Here is a 16,887-nt window from a genome sequence, read left to right as displayed (position 1 = left end):
AGCAACTGTACACACCTCATACCTGTCAACCTCTTGATTCTAAAATGGGGCAAAGCCAGGCATGTAATAGAGTGGGCCCATTAACATGAATGAAGAGCGAACACTTACTGGAGGATAATGCAGATTATATAATCCAAGAACAAAGGAACCAAGACTTGCTTCAACAGAAAATCTGTGTGTCAAAATTGTACGACAATGAATGGCAAAATATTGGCACCACTTGGCCCACTCCCTACAGCTACTTGTAGTCACGGAATATTGGGGAACAAATCCACCACAACAGGCATTGAAGACCGTAATTAAGCAAAGCGTTCGGCTCTGGTCTTTCCACTCTGACAGGGCAAAATTATCCCAAAGAAAACATGCCTGGGCATTTTTCTCCGATTATATACCGGGGGTTGAGTCATCCTACTTTTGAAAGGTTAAGTTCATTGCCCTAAGGCAAGGCAAGTGGCCTTTTTTAAAGTATTTGCACAATGGCGGTGCCTCAGTATCAATATCAAATAAAGGGAATGCGGCTACCTCTCTGAAAGCTTGGAGCACATAGCCTGCACATGCCCAGCTCTGCTAAATAACAGAAGGACTCTATTGCGAGCGGAGTGGAACAAACTAGGAGCTTGCACATGCCATCAGGCCATAAAACCAGCTATGAACCATGAACCATGAAAATACAAAGCTGAACAATCGGTTCCCCAAATTTGTCATCAGAGCTGCTAAAGTGCTGGGGAAAGAGAAGGCAGCAATTTCTCCGGCCCTTCCGTTAGGCCTACATGGACACTGTTTCAGCATTTTAAAACTGGTTGCCATATTCATTTATCTCCCTTTCTAGATTTTCTTAAAATCATTCCGTGACTGTTATGTTATTCAGCGAGCCTGATCCGTAAAAGACAAATGTATACTCGGACAATTTTTAATTTCAACTCACTTTTATTGCAAGATTATTGGACTGTTCTTGCACTAACCAGGGTTCTTTTTTGTTTCATTTTAAATCTTTGTATATGTATTCAAGAGTCATAAGGTTTTAACATTTTGTTATGGTTTTTAGTAATCAAACAAATTTGAATATGATTAACCCCTCCCCTGCTGATGACGGAACTGCTCCGTCATCAGCTGCGGTGGCGCTGTGCTGATGACGGAGCGGTTCCGTCATGGCCCACCCGACGCGCCTGCGCGGCGCGAATTCCGCGCCTGCGCTGGGCATTCTATTGAGCGGGCGGGGCCATGACGGAACCGCTCCGTCATAAGCACAGCGCTACCGACGCTGGTGATGGAGCGGTTCCGTCACCAGCATGCGCCCGCCGCTCTTCCGCCCGCCCCCTTAGCACTGCGGCGGAATAGCCGCTGCAGTGAAGGGGTTAAAAAAAAAGAATGGCAAAATACAAAAACATCAGGAATTTAAGGCAAATCAGTTAACACAAAAGGGGAACTAAATGCATCTTTTTACATGAGAAATGGGAGAGGCATTTTATAAATTGGAATAGGACTAGACATGTCCAATTACATGTCCCTATCAGTACACTGTCAATCAATCAATCAGACAGGATTTGTCAAGCTCAGCTACTCACCCATGAGGATCTCCAGGCAATGTGAACCTCCTGGTGGAGGGGGTTCAGTTGAACAGCCAGTCCTTTCGAATTCGAGGAGAGTGGCTGAGGTTCGGAGGTGCATGAGGAAGTTGTTTCAGGACTTTGCCGCAAGGTAGGAGAAGTAGTGACCACCACTGTTGCTCCGGGTGATCCGGGGGGCGGGTTCACAAGGGAGGCAGAGCGAAGCAGAGCGCAGGTGTCTGGAGGATTGATGGAAGTTCATGCAGAGGTTGATGTTTGCTGGTCCTTGGTTGTGACCTTGAATTAGCACTCTCTGAGTGGGCAGTCAGTGTAGCTTCCCTTGATGGGGGTGATGTGAGTTCATCTGGGGAGGTCCAGGATGAGTCTGGCACTGAGATCTGAATGGTCTGTAGACTTTTCAGGAGGTGTGCAGAGATTTCTACGTAGAGTGTGTTGTCTTAGTCGAGCCGGCTGGTGACTAGGGATTGACTGCATTTATTTTGGTTTCGACAGGGAGCCATTTGAAGATTGTATGGAGCATGCAAAGTGTGAGGAAGCATGTTGATGTGGTTTTCTTTTTTTTGTGTTGCAATTTTTGATTCAGTAAATAAAAGTCATACAGCATCAGTGAATGCCATCCAACATCCACATGTGGTAACTCTGTACAGTAATAGACAGGGTGACGTGGTACATTTTACTGAGAAGGGAAGGGGGGTAGGTGAGTAGGCGCAGGAGACAGGGTAGGAGGCAATATCCAAGAAAAACTGAGAGATAGTAAGAGATACTGAAGCCCAATATTAGCAAGCCAATACGTGAGTGTGGGGGGCATGAGTCTGGGCCTTAGATGCCATATGCAGTGATGACTAGCGGGTCTAGGGGATGTACCATGTTACAACGCATACTATTACAACTACCTACCGTTACAACGCGACCATTACAACGCATACCATTACAACGCATAGCGCTTTGAGGTGCTGGATAGTGGTAAGTATAATTTACTATTCTAACTCCAGTCCCCGTGGACCCTAGGGAAGGTGTTGGATAGTAAATTATACTTATTCCCTATCCTAGAGCGCCCCCCAGCGCAATGCGTTGTAATGGTATGCATTGTAAAAGTCGCGTTGTAATGGTAGTGCGGAGTAACGAATGCGTTGTAACAGGTGTATACCGGGTCTAGGGCTCTCGAGTGGAAGCGTGTTGTGCTGAGAGCACTGGGTGGGGGCATCCCCTATATTGAGGGGTGATAGGACAATGGGATGAACTGCCAGGGGTCGGGTGTTGCAGGCGGCGAGTTGAGCAGGGGCCAGGGTCATGTTGAAGAAAAAAGAAAAGGACCCCTCCGCCATTGGTGCCGGTGATTCTCCCATGCATTGTTGGGAGGGTGGGTGGTTCCTTGGCAGAAGATTCGGCTAGTGGGGCTAGGGCAACATCTGTTACCCTTGGTGAGGGGGAAAGGGTCCTGTTGTTTACTGGGCTTGCGTGTCCATAGGAAGGGGGTGAAAGGGGAGTGATTAGTGGAGGGTACAAGGGAAAGAAGAAGGAAAGTGGGTTGGGGCGAGGGGAGAGAAGGCCATGAGAGGGGCTAAGGGGGTTGGGGTGTGGAACTCAAAGGGGGAGGGAGGGAAGTTTGGGAAGGGGGAAGGGAAAGACAAGAATGGGTTGGGTGGGGGGTAAGGAGGGGAGGCTGCCACCATCATTACACAGGTAGCAAGGGTGGGGGTAGGAAAAAGGAGGTAGAGGGACAGTAAGCATTCTGTGGTACAGCAGTAGTCAGTTGTACGATTCAATTCGGTTTGATGTGATTCAAGAGGGTGTAGTACCTGGGACAGGGTGCCTGTCAATAGTCTGATCACGAAGAAAGGGTGCCAACGTCTGTAGAAATAACTCAGTCTGGTCCTGCAAATTGTAAATTCCGCATCCATGTGAAGCTGTTTGAATCATTGTCAGCCACCAGGTCTCCTGCGATGGGGGTATGGGCAACCTCCACTGGAAGAGAATACATATCTTGGCTGTGGCCAATGCTGTGTGAAGGAGGCGGCGCTGCGGGTGGGAGAGTGTTGCTGAGTACCCTACGTCATGGAGGAGGATAACTGAGGGGGTAAGTGGTAGGTGTATTGGCATTGAGGCACCCAAGACTGTTCCGATATATAATCAGAAGGGTTTGATCGAAGGACATTCACAGATGATATGTGCTATACCCCAGAGTGTATTGGGGCATCGCCCGCAGTTTGTGTGGGGGAGAAGTCCTGCTCTGTTCGATTTCATCAGTGTCCAGTTCCAGTTGTGTAGAGCCTTGAAAAGGCAGAATTCAAATGGGCTTCTCTCGTGCCCTTGTCCAGAGCTTCTAGGGTGTTTGCCCATTCATCTTCCCCATAGGAGACCTGTAGGCGAGTTTGTCATTTGGTACAAAGAGTTCGCGAAAGGGGTTGTGAGAAAAGGTGGGATGAGACTGTGTCGTATAATCCTGACATTACTCCTTTGTGGCACCCCCACACATTTGAACAAGACACTATAGGTGAGGGCTGTAGGGAACAAGGGCGAGGGCCCAAGCAATGCCTTAGGCAGTGCTGCAATTGCATGTGGCACCAGGTTTGTCATGGGTGGAGGCCGAATTCCTCTCTCAGCTGTTCGAACGGTTTAAGATCTCCAGAAAGCAGGAGCTTATCTAAGGTGTGAATACCTGCTTTTCTCCACTGAATCGAAGACGGGGTCCAACCGTCAATACATATGCCATCGCTGACCCATTGGGATGCCTTTTCATGTAGTCGTGGGTCTACTCCGAATAGGTGGTGTGCACGTAGCCAGGCCATGTGCATAGCGTGTAGCACAGGGTGCGAAGTGCCTGATTGATGGGTGCGGCCCCCATACAGAATAGAGAGTCCTGTGCCAGCACAGATTATTTCCCGCTCGATGTGGAACCATTGCGGGGGGTCTGGGGCACTAGTAGTACATATGCCAATTGAGAGTGCTGAAGGGCAAGGGCGTAATATCTACCGACGGAAGGCCCAGACCACCGCATGAATAGAGTGCCATCAGTTTGATTGCGGCTGGACGGTGTTTCGAAGATCCCCACACAAAGGATCAAATTTCGGAATCAATGAGGTGCAGCATGGACAGGAGCACCTGGATAGGGAGCATCCCAAGCTACTATGTGAAGGGCGGCAACGTAACCATCCGTACTGCCTGCACCCCGCCCCACATGGTGAACCCCAAGTTAGACCATTTCTCAAAGTCTTGCTTCATCTGGACTATTAATGAGCCCATGTTGTCCTAAACCATCCCCTTAGTGCCCCTGTTCACCATTATCCCTAGGTATTTGAGGCATGGGGTATCCATATATGGCCGCTTTAGTGGTGTCGACCAAGATTGGGAGGTCTTCGCTCTTGTCCCAATTTACTTTATAGCCAGATAGGATCTAGAAGTCATCGATGACACCTAGCAGGTCTGGAAGTGATCGGTTAAGATCGGTTTAAATAAACAGGATGTCATCTGCATAGAGATAGATCTTAGAGTGACTGGTTATTAGTGAGATACCCACTATGCTGGCAGAGTTGCGGATGGTAGGAGCAAGGGTTTCTATAGCCAAGAGGAATAGGAGTGGTGAGAGAGGGCACCCCTGGCGAATGCACCTCCGAATTAAAAAAGGGTCAGATAGGAATCCCCACAGTTAACCTGGACGGTCATATAGCAACTCTACCTTGGCAATAAATTGGTCTCCCAAGCCAAAGCGTTCCATTGTAGCAAACAAGTAGTCCCATTCAAAGCGGTTGATCGCTTTTTCGACGTCAAGGGACAGAGCCAACGTGTCCGTGGGAGGTCCTTGATCCTCCAGAGAGTATGTGCCTGGATGCGAAAATGGTTTCTGGAAGAATGGCTTGGCACAAAGCCTACCTGCATGTGGTGGATCAGAGAAGGGAGACCCTTCCTCAGACGTGCTGCTAGAACGCTGGCCAGGATTTTAATGTTCGACATTTTGTAGGGAAATGGGCCTGTAACTGTCGCACAGTAGAGGGTTTCTGCCAGGTTTGGGTAAGACTGCAATCACCGCTTTATTGGATAGGGGTTCCAGTGAGGTCCTCTGCTCTCCCTCCCGGAAGGATGCGTGCAAGTTTTCGACTCTGTCTTCTCCAGGCTATCTGTAAAATTCTGCGGGAAAGCATTCCTCCCAGTTGGCTTTGTGATAGGGCAGTTTAGATATAGTGAGTGCTATCACTTCTTTACTGATTTCCCCCTCTAGGAGCTTCCTGCCCTTTTCTGAGAGACAGGGGAGGTCTACACCTCCCAGGAAGGCGTCCACACGATACGCGCCGGCTGATTCTCCCAGAGTGTACAGTGTCTTGTAAAACGAGATAGACTCGCTCACAATGTCCTGGGGTGCATAAGGACCTCACCACCTGCCGAATTTATGGCAGGGATGGCCATGGCGGCCTCTTGTTGCCATAGTTGGGCCTCCAGCACTCGATCAGCCTTTTCCCCCTGCTTGTAGTTTCGCCCCGTCAGGCGTTGCTGAGTGTACTCCCCCGTAGAGGGGAAAAGACCGTTAAGGGCCATCTGGGCTTGTTCTAGGAGTCTGCGGTGATGCAAGATAGGGTGGTTAGAGTAGAGGTTGGTGTAAGAAACAATATCCCTCTCCAGTTCTTTCTGACTGGTAATTGCCTGTTTATTAGCCACTGCTGCATCTTTCAAAAGTTGGCCTCTAATGTTAGCTTTCGTGGTGGCCCAAAGTACTCTATTGGAATCCACTGAGTTTTTATTTTCTAAGAGATACACGGAGATGTGAGTTTTCAGTTGGATTTGCCTTGAGGTTAGCAGTATCACTGTATGTTCATGCAGCATGGTTTGCTCCTGGGGAGGCCAGCCCCACCTCTAAGGACAATAGAACCCGAGAATGATAATGCCGCCTCTAGCAGTAGAGACTCCCGAAAGAGAGCAACCATGTTCTGAGAAATAAGAAAGTAGTCCAACCTGGAAATCATGCTGTGGACCGGGGAGACAAAGGTATACTCTCTGTCTGCTGGGTGATTAAAGCGCCAGTCATATAGCTCATCAGGGGACTGTCCGTGTCATTTCCTGTGTCTTAGGGTCCTGTTCTTTCCAGTACAGGTCTCGTGCAGGGTTCCAGTCCCAATGGATAATATATTGCGAAGCTCCTATCTCCATTAGTAATCAATTCAAATTGAGGAGGAAAGACTGCCTCACCCCAGTCGGTGCGAAGATCGATCCATGCATGAGGAGCTATCTCAAAGGCGCAGTTTGGCAAATTCATATCTGCCATCGGAGTCCGACCATGTCTTTATTACAGTGATGGGCAGAGATTTACAGATAAGGATCGCAACTCTGCATTTGCGGGAAGGCCGACTGTCGGGGTTGTCTTTCCTGCTATATTGCTGTGTATCACCATAAATACCAGTCTCGACTTCATTTGTCGGACTCCAAGGCATCTAAATGTGTCTCATGTCTATGCTTTTGGACTGGAGATAAGACAATACTTTTTTTCTTTTGATGTCGTTAGACAGCTGGGTGGAGACCAAGCACAGGTCTAAAGGGCCTGAAGGTGCGTCCAGCCAGTACTCTCCATCCAAAACTGGCGCTCGTGATTGGTTAAGCAAGTCAGCTGGCCCTGTGCTGTGAGAAACAGGAAGATTGTGTCTGGAGTGAGGAGTGGGGTCAGGTAAGTAGCATTTTTTTAATGCATGTTTTGTGTGTAGTGTAGTATGTTTTGTGTTCCCAGCAGCTGTATGCCCACCTCACCACTCCCGATAGCTGGCAGCCGCCACTGGGTGTTTAGGCAAAATATTGAGTTTAAAATATCGGGAGAAATATATATCAGAAATTAAATATCATGATATACAAATAACATGTTGCACATATATTGGTGATAACAATATCATTTTTTGAGGTAAGTAATAGTTTTAAAGAATATCGATGTTTTAAATATTTTTTCAGTAATATAGTTGTTAAAAATATTGTTGTAATAATTTTAACGTGTTTTAGTTAATATATACATTTTGGGGCCGATTCCAATTCGGTAAAATCCAGTTCGAATCGCCGTACGGAGCTTTTTTTCCATACGATTCGTACGCAGAACCGTTCCCGTACGTACGATGTAGTACGATGTAGTACGATGTGCACTCAATGCAGTTCACCGTACAAATCGTACAAAAGACCGTACGAATCGTACAAAAGACTGTACGATTCAAGAAGCCGTACGGATCGCACTCGGAACATGCTGTACGCGATGTTCGTACGGATCGCAGCAGCCTTATATGACCCAGCAAGTACGATTCGTGTGACACCACTCCATACGACTCTTTTTTTACGGGATCTGAAAACGTCCGGAAAAGCTGATTACGCCTCGGAATGCGTATGGAACGGACCCCCCGGGTACGGTGCGTACACCCATGATTGCAGGGGTACGGTGCTTCGGTGTACGGTGCGTACATCCCTGAATTTCAGGGGTACGGTGCGTATATCCCCGTGCGTACAACCCATGAATGTCGGTGTACGGGGCCTAGGGGTACGGTCCGTACCCCCAAGGACGTAGGTGTACGGTGCGTACAACCCTTGAATTCAGGGGTACGGTGCGTATGTTAGTGTGTGGCTCTCTGTACGAATTGCCTATATGCAACGTTTACCGTACAAATTGCATACACAGTCCCCGGTCCGTATCGTACTTGGCCGGTCGTACGGCATGTTTACGAATCGTACGGTTCACTGTACGGGTGTATGTCGTACGGATTTTCCCTTGTATTTCTTACGGTTCACAATGATTCAGACGGAGTTTTGACCTACGGATCGTACTACGCGATTCAGACGGATTACTACGATTCGTACGGAAACGGCTACGAATACGAATCGTCATACGGATTTGTTTCCCGAATCGGAATCGACCCCTTTATGTGTTAATATTGTTTATATAAATGTTATACATTTTAAAGCTTGTAACTTTAAGTGATTTAGATTATTTTATTTAATTATTAGTAATAATTTATAGTGTTGTTCCGGGTTATTGTATTTGTTGGAGGATAGGGTGGGAAGTCAATTAGGTAATAATTAATTATGAATTGTTTACTAAATTTTATTTAATTATATGATTGATGTTTAGTATATAAATTATATAAGGAGTTATTGATATTGTAGGCTGTTAAGTTTGTAGGGGTATCGGTTGGGAAATTAAGTAAGTAATAATTAACAATTAATTATTAACTGTTAATTATTTAATTGATTTTTACTTATCTAAAATATGAAAAACAGATTTATTTTTCTTATATTTTCAGTTGGGGGATGCTAGGTTTGTAGGAGTCTATGGTGGGAAGTTAATTAACCCTTCGCTGCTCATGAGGAGCTCAGCTCGTCATGAGGCACACTGGTCGTGTGCTTATGACGAGCTGAGCTCGTCATGAAACAATGGGATTCATCCATCAATCAGCACAGGAGGGGAAAAGCCATAGCAGCCAAGGTGTTAAGCAACAATTAACAATTAATTGTACCTTAATCATTTAATTGATTTTTAATTATGTAAATTGTGGAATACTGATTTATTTCACTTATATTTTAGTTGTGAGCTGCTAGGTTTTTAGGGGTATAGGTGGGAAATTAAGTACGGTAAAATTAATTATGAATTATTATTTGTAAATTAATTGTATAATTGAATTTTAAATATGTAAATTATGGAATACCTATTTATTTTACTTATGGTGTAGTTACAGACTGCTAGGTTTGTAGGGATCTATGATGGGAGACTAATGAATTGTTAACTAACAATTATTCAACTATTTAATTGATTTTAAATATGTAAATCATGAAACACTGATTTATTTCACTTGTATTTTAGTTTTGAGCTGCTAGGTTTGTAGGGGTATAGGTGGGAAATTAAGTATGTTAAAATGAATTATGAATTATTATTTCTAAATGAATTGTATAATTGAATTTTAAATATGTAAATTGTGGAATACCTATTTATTTTACTTATGGTGTAGTTGCAGACTGCTAGGTTTGTAGGGATCTAAGATGGGAGGTTAATTAATTGTTAATTAACAATTATTTAACTATTTAATTGATTTTAAATATGTAAATTATGAAGTATCTATTTATTTTACTTAGGTTTTAGATTAGGTCTGCTAGGTTTGTAGGGGTCTAGGGTGAGATAGTTTATTATATTTCACATGTTGGCTGATAGTTCTGTAGGGGTTATATGAGAAGTTAATTACTAATTGAATATTAATTAATTATTAATTGATAATTATTGTATTTGATAGTAATTATGTTACTTGATTGTTTGGGGTTTTAATACATTTTATATATATTTACATATATTTTTTGTTAATTTATAATTTTTATATTGAGTTTAATATGTTTTCTACATTCATGGGTTTACTTTTATATTTAATGTGGTTGTCATAAATTACTTTTCTCGACTCTTACTTAGACTGCAGTAGGAATAGTAAAATTAACGTTGTTGCAGTGCAACACTTTCCCTAAAATTGTGCTGTTTGGAGTGGGAATAGTAAATTTTACCCCTCCGAAATTCAACACTCTCCCTGCTGTTGCACAGACTGGAGAGTAAATAGTAAATTTTACCCCTCCGTAATCCAACACTTTCCGTACTGTTGCACTGTTTAGAGTAAGAATAGTAAACTTTTACCCCTCCAAAATCCAACAGTTTCCTTACTGTTGTGTTGTTTAAAGTGGGAATAGTAAATTTAACCCCTCAGAAATCTAACGCTTTGCCCTACTGTTGCACAGATTGGAGTGGAAATAGTAGATCTTAGCCCTCCGAAGTCAAACACTTTCCCTACTGTTGCACTGTTTGGAGTAGGACTAATAAATTTACACGTTTCCTACTGTTGCACTGTTTGGAGTGGGAATCATAAATGTAACCCCTCCGAAATCCAGTGCTTTCCCTGGTGTTGCACAGACTGGAGTGAGAATAGTAAATGTTACCTCCCTGAATTCCAACTACTGTTGTGCTGCTTGGAGTGGGAATAGTAAATGTAACCCCTCTGAAGCCCAACACTTTCCCTTCTATTGCACAAAATGGAGTCAGTAGTAAATTTCACCCGTTCGAAGTCCAACACTTTTCCTACTGTTGCTTAGACTGGAGTGGGAATAATCAGTATCCTGTATCAAGGGGATTCAACAGTTATCTAGAACAAGACTTGGCAAACTCTGAATATGATACTAGAAATATAAATAGGGCTCCCGGTTTTATGGAATTAATTTTTTTAATATTTCCGTCTATATTCATTCAGATTTATTTTTTGTCCATCTTACAAAGACTTGACGAACTCTGAATATGATACTATAAATATAAACAAAGGTAAGAATTGAATAATACTAAAAATAAGAAACGTAAGGTAGAAATTAATTATGAGGATGGGTATCTAAGGGCGAATTTTATTATTTTTTTCCTTTATATTGAGATACTATATACAACATATAGATTTTTGGTGAAGGAAACATATAAATGACCCGCATAAAACACATGGAAAAGTGTGAATTGGCATTTGCATTCTATCAGAAATTTCAAGTTATCCAAGAGGTAAAAAATATGACTTCTTATCCATTAGGTACATGTACTGGTTACATATAAAGCTAAATTTAAAGTAGACTGACAGAGAAGAGGATAGGCAATAGAGTCCCCTAGGTTATGAAGAGTGTTTTATAATGGCTTAGGATTTTATTATGTGTTTATTGGGTAAAATTGTGCAATTGTGAAAAGGAAATACCATTCCTTATGAGGATAGATCACTACAGTAGTCCTCTACATGTTGTGTGTATTCTGTATATAGCTTGCTGATTATGCATATATAAAAACTAGTGTCACAAGAGGTTATAGTAACAGGATATGATGTCTATAACTATGGAGGAGTTCTATGTGTAAAATCGTTTGGATAGATTGTTTGTATAAACACTGAAATGTGATCTCTATGTTTGAATAGCCCTGATGAAGCGCCAGTGAGCGTGAACACGTGTTAGCTATAGTGCTGTAGAACTAGCGCAACGAAAAGAATGAAAGAATTATTGAATAACAAAAAATACAAGATTCATTATTAATGTTTGATTGCCTGTAAATGTGTCAGTAATATTGTTGATGTGTTAGAAAATCACTATACTGGTGGGGACCAGTCACTGAAACCTAAGCTCTGGGCAATATTCCTGCTACCCAAAGAATAATATATATATACATATCTCTATATATATATATATATATATATATATATATATATATCTCTATATATATATATATATATATATATATATATATATATATATATATATATATATATATATATTCACTGAAAAAACCATTGGTTATAGACCATATATAGTTAGGGATTAGCCTTTTCAAAACCTTATTTTACTCACACAAAACCATTGAAATTTCATATATAGTTAGTTCCACTAACTATATATCGCGCACTCGCAATCCACTGCTGATGATGTCACATATTACATCATTCATGACATGGTTAGTGACATCACTGCTGACATCACTGATGACATCTCAAATGACATCACTGATGACATCACTGATGACAACATCCAGTGACTGTATGTTTCTGTAAAGTTAAAATATGTCTTACATATTGAAGAATGAGTGGATGTATAAGTGTCTGGATGAAGGATTTAGTAGGTGCATGACTGACTGTATGAGTGAGTGATTAAATGTGTCTCACTGAGTGCATGGGTTAGTGACTAAACTGTTTTAATTTGTGCATCATTATATCTGTTGTTCTACAAACTGCTGCATATGTTGATCAGTAGCTATATGAGTAACTGTATGGGTTATTCATTGGTTGTCCAAGTATTTGTATGGGAAACTGAGTGTGTGTGTATGGGTGGCTGGGAGGTGTGTGGCTCTGTACATAGATGTGTGAGTAGTTGATTCACTATATGTATGGGTTCAAAAGTGCATGTGGAAACAGCTGTATGGGCGGTTGACTGTGCATGAGTGTATTAGTGAGTGAATGGATATCTCAGTGCTACATGTCAAAGTAAGTACATATGTAAAATACAGTACATGTGAGAGTTGACATATATAAATAACTGTGCATAAGAGCCAGTGAATGTGTGAGTGGCTGTATGGATCATTGTGAACATGTATCAGGGATTGTATAAGAGAGTAAAGTAAATATGTGTTAGTATATGTTTGAATAAGTAAGGTGTGTATAACTGTATAGTTGAGAAAATGGAGGTGTGATTGATTTTTTGCATAACTGACTAGGTGTGTGAGTAACTCCATGGATGAGTGACAGTCTGTGACTGTCTGTTTACACTGATTGTATCTAAGGTTATATTAGAGTCTGAAGAGGTTCATGGTATTATCACATGAATGATATCATCAGTGATGTGATCAGTCATGTCAAATGAGATGTTATCAGTGATTTTATCAGTGATGTCATTTGAGATGTCATCAGTGATGTCATTTGAGATGTCATCAGTGATGTCATTTGAGATGTCATCAGTGATGTCATTTGAGATGTCATCAGTGATGTCATCAGTGATGTCACTAACCATGTCATGAATGATGTAATATGTGACATCATCAGCAGTGGATTGCGGGTGCGCGATATATAGTTAGTGGAACTAACTATATATGAAATTTCAATGGTTTTGTGTGAGTAAAATAAGGTTTTGAAAAGGCTAATCCCTAACTATATATGGTCTATAACCAATGGTTTTTTCAGTGAATTTTCAAGGTTTTGTAAATGCAAATTCCTAACTATATATGGCCTATAACCTATGGTTTTTTCAGTGAATTTCATTGGTTTTTTAATAGCAAATATCAAAAGCTGTAAAATGTCAAGTACGTGATAGGTAAAAACTTTTTCGTGTTTATGCACGCTGATGTGCTTTGAACGCTGCCCCCCTCCCCTCTTTTCTCTTAGTAGTACTCTCTCTTTGCAGATAGTGAAGAGTAGTTAACGCAGGCCTTTACCCCTGTTGTAATCCGTCATGCCTGCTTGTCTCTCCATTTGATTGATTGTTATCCAAGCATTTACTGTTTTACAATTGATTCTCTTTGGTTCATTCTCTATTTACAAACAAGCACAAAGTCGCAATACTCTGTTTAGTCTTTGCAGATAGTGAAAAATCGTGAAAAATCGTGTAAAAAAATAAAATTAATCGAGCAAAATCAGTAGGCCACTAATTGGATCTCTTTTTGACCTCGCTAAAATAGAAATATTAGGAACAACCCTTCATGAGAAATACGAAAATAGTGAGATGAACTGAGCTCCACACCATGAGGGCTGCAAGACAGTTCGGCTCCGTCACCCACCCCGCCCAAAATAACGACAAACCCTATGCAAATATTAAAAATATATACAACACACCAGCAAAGAAACAGGGTAAAACATTTTATTAAATAACTATTTACATAACTATTTTATACTTTTTATTGCCTGATCCGGCTAGCTCAATCGATCGAGCATGAAACTCATGCACTCTGATAGCAAGCGTTGCTACTGATGCTATGCAGACCAAAACTGGTTTTCAGTTTGTACATTTTTCTAGATTTTTCCATCCAAGGTTGGTTGAGTTTGTAGAACGATGGCTTCAGATTTTCAACATACGGTGTGGTGGCGCGGACTGGGAGGGGGCGCTTCGCTCCTGCCCCCTCCCCAAGTAAGATTTTCATACGTGAAAGTACGTTAATGGTTTTGGTCCCTTAGTTGCTTCAATGTCACTGCCATTCTCAAATGGCATAAGTTCTGGATGTTGGGTGCCATAGTTCAGAGTTCTGAGCAGCGCTTGTAACACTGTCTGAAGCTTATTTCCACCTACTGCAGCTTCACTATTCTCAAAGTAAGTGAGTGTCGTTTGTGGACCTGACTGCATTTGAAAACAATGTGATATGGTACCTCCCTAAACCGCTTGACGGAGGCCCCCGAGGGGCGGTGTGATGGCACGGACTCGGAGAAGACGCTTGGCTCCGACCCCCTCCCCAAGCCTTATAGCACCGGTTTAGCCTGAGATCGCCCCCGACATAGGCGGCTGGCTCCCTGGGTCCGGCGGAACTTTTTGCCTTTTGATGACTCTTCTATTCTGGACCTTGTCCCACAATCCGTTTGACCTGAAGACACGCTGTAGTGGGGCGCCCCTTTACCGTTTTAGTTGCCATTCCGGCCGCTTTTGCTACACTGTGCCTCTTCCGCCATTCAGCTGTTTACCGCCCGCTCTTGCGACTACAGCGTCTGGCTCACCATGTAGTTGAGTTGCTCCCGCTCTTGCGATGCAACGATAAGCGACTGCCACAGGACTCTCAAAATGGCGGCCGGCTCTTCAGATTTGGGCGTGGTCCACTAAAATGGCCCTGGGACACCTTGGAACTCGGACGCTTCCCTGATAGGGCTTGGGTCCCATTCTCGAAAGCGTCCCCTACCGAGAGATAAGATGGCGGCCGCTCCGGACTGTTTAGAATGTTGACAGACACCGAGGAGCCAATCAGCTTCGCATCGCAAAGTTCCGTTTCGCGAAAAGCAAGCGGACCGGAGCGCAGCCCGGAGCGCTGTTACAGATATATATCTTGTTTTGAACGTTAATTTCTCAAAATCCACTGGAGCACATATATTGAGACCTAGCAAAGGCACATCGGGCTAACAGTCCCTACAATTTTGCCAAGTTTCGTGCAAATCCATTCAGCCGTTCGAGCTAAAAGTGAGGCCAAAGGCCCTATGGAAATTAACATGGGAAAAACGCGTTTTGGGACCCCCCTTTTTTCTCGGCCCCCCTTGACGAAACCCCCCAAAATTTCAGGGGCTGCTCAGAAACAAAATGTGCCATTTTCCTGAAAATTTCAGCCGATTCCGTCCACAAACGCCAAAGTTATTAGACATAGAATTTTCAAAAGTTCCATAGACAAAAAATCCTAACTATATATACCTACTGGCGACACGCCAGTAGGTAATAGATATATATAGATATATATGTATATATATATATAGAACAACACCAAAGTTCCGGTTCACAACCAGTCACGTTCACGGGTGGGTCGGCGTAGGGCTACCGGTCACCCAATACATCCATAAAGTACCTTTATCCGTTTGAATAAAACGTCGCCGACACTCAGAAAGTTGCTGTGCACGATAGATTTTAATAAGGCAGGAAAACAACGCGTTTCGCTTTACAGCTTGATCACGTTTGCAAAGTGAATCACCAAACAATTGTCCTTTTACACTTTCTTTGAATCTAGAAAGAGGACAAACCACCAAGTGTGTAAAAACATAGGTAACTTCATGGCAGACATGTTTGTAAGGAGCAAAAAAAATACATATATATATTGCATCCACGTTGTAAATTATGCAAAAAAGTGTATATATAAGGTTCTCGTTATAAACGAAATATATGTAAATGACAGAAAAAGCAAAGCAAAGCACGGAAATATAATGGTTAATTACGTGTAGGGCAATTACCTTTCAGCGTTCAGCCACTTGATTATGTAACAGAAGATTACTGTTAATCTCAAATCATTTTCGAATGAACAGAACAGTTTGCATGAGTGATGCTAATCTCAGCGAATGAATCATAAGAGGCCACGCCCAAGTGGGCAAGTAGCCCCATCACAGCAGGACGAGATATCCATTCCGGTTTGAAAGGATCCAAGCCCCAGTGGGCAAATTCACTCAATATTTGTAAATGTCTGTTATAAGTGCAATAAAGTTCTGTGCAAAGTCCATGCCCAAGTGGGCAAGCCTTATGTATAACAGTTCATTAGATATATAACCGTCAGAGAGTGTTTCACAACCATCAATTCCTTAGTGTTCAAAGCAGATTGCTTGGTTAAGTTTGCACGCTCCATATTCAATCACATCAATTCATGAAGTACCTAAACAGAAAATATCAAAAAGGGGAGGGGAAGTTAAAAACATTTTAACTAGAATGCTGTGCAGACAATACAATCGTTTCATATTTTTAAAGATCTATTCAGCAAGATGTACTGCTAACTCTTCATGCAAATTCAATCCATTGGGGGTCATACTCTCAAAGTCAATGATATAGCGTGATTCGAGTTGCCGTAGTGCAAGTTTCTTATTTCCACCACGTGTGCCAAGGGCGATTTTGTCTATAACTACCATCCTCACTAAATTTTCATTCTGAAAATGATGGCTAGCGAAGTGGCGGGCCACTGGGTACTGTAGATTAAGATTCTTGATTGCCCTTAGATGTTGTAGGACTCGTTCTTTCTCCTGACAAAACCATAGGTTTGAGGGATGTTATAGTTAGAAATTAGCATTTAAAAAACCTGAAAAATTCACTGAAAAAACCATAGGTTTCAGGGACTTTATAGTTAGTTGGACATTTCACTCGAATAACACCAGAGAAATTCGGCTGTTAT

Source organism: Lissotriton vulgaris, chromosome 1_1 (genome assembly GCF_964263255.1).
Source record: "Lissotriton vulgaris chromosome 1_1, aLisVul1.2, whole genome shotgun sequence".
In the NCBI taxonomy this organism is placed as follows: domain Eukaryota; kingdom Metazoa; phylum Chordata; class Amphibia; order Caudata; family Salamandridae; genus Lissotriton; species Lissotriton vulgaris.
This window is presented reverse-complemented; position numbering follows the sequence as displayed.